This window comes from Chrysochloris asiatica, unplaced genomic scaffold, assembly GCF_000296735.1.
Source record: "Chrysochloris asiatica unplaced genomic scaffold, ChrAsi1.0 scaffold00217, whole genome shotgun sequence".
Lineage (NCBI taxonomy): Eukaryota > Metazoa > Chordata > Mammalia > Afrosoricida > Chrysochloridae > Chrysochloris > Chrysochloris asiatica.
This window is the reverse complement of record NW_006408735.1, coordinates 3,711,856-3,713,160: the sequence shown is the minus strand read 5'-3', so window position 1 is coordinate 3,713,160 and position 1,305 is coordinate 3,711,856.

Sequence of the window (1,305 nt, the reverse complement as noted above, 5' to 3'; positions counted from 1 at the left end):
GGTTCCGACTCGATGGCACCTGACAACAACAACAACAAGACAAGAAAGGCCAGTCCATCACCGAACCCATCCCATGAAAATTAAAGGGAACAAGAGCTATATAGTTGCTGGTGACCACCTGGATCTACGTGTGAGTGAAATTGGGGAAATGCAGCAATGAAGACACAGGCAAAGTATGGACATTATCTACAGGCACCTGCTGACCTTGAGATCAGAGGAGAGGAATGGCTGTCTGGTCTGAAGTTTAGGGAGTTGTGTGAATTCCTGAGCCCACAGGCACTGACCTAGCCCATGGAGACTAGGGCTGAGAGTGAAGTGGGCAGCTGGTGTGAAGTGCAGGGAGATGTGTATGAACTCCCAAACGTTCAGCTGGTACCCATTTGACCTTGCCTGGATAGCTAGGGCTGAGCTGACCAGAATCTTACTGGGTGAAAATAAAGATGTTTGATAATCTGAGCAAGTGTCAATTGCTACAATTTGATGAACTGGATTTTTACTTATGGAGACAGTTGCTCAAAATTCCAATAGGAATGGACGATTCCTCAGATTAAGGAACATGCTTGTCTTCTCAGTGTACTGGGTTTATAGGGACAGGCAATTTAGAAATTGGCTATAAAAAAAGGGGGTGTTATAAAGTCATGAAGTGGCTGGCTTATACACTTTCATGGGTTTGCTTAGTTTTAGAATGAAGAGGGTATGGTAGAATCTACACTGAACAGTTTCTGTCTTTTCCAGTGAAAGGGGGATGGTGACAAGGGGATGGGAGATGATGCTGATAGGATCTTATGATTTCAATTGTTAGGATTGTTATTGTCAACACTGTAATTGTAGAAGATGTGTAACTAAAAGGAGGGAGTAATTTTATTTAATTTCAGGAACATATGATTCCAGGACCATCATTAAGGAAGCGCTTGGGATTCCTGTCTGGAAAAGCAGCAACAGCAGAGACAACAGCAGAGGTGGTGGCATGGAAAGACAGACCAGCTAGAGACTCTAAGCCCATGGACTGAGTAAGACTGTGTGCCTAAATGCAGGGGGCTGGCTTGCAGAATGTGCCTTTTGGACATTTAATTGTATATATAGGTTTCCTTTTGTTTTGCATGTGTGCATCAAATAGTTTTGCTTTGTTGATTTCTGACATTTAAGATGAACATGAGGCCAGTATGTTTTCAGTTGTATGTGTTTTAGTAATATCGTGTTAGGCACAAGTATCACATTACAGTTTTCCTTATTTAGAGATTATGCACATAGTTTACAGGTGTCCAGTTGACAAGGGTGGAATGTAATGGTTAGGGTTTTATGTCA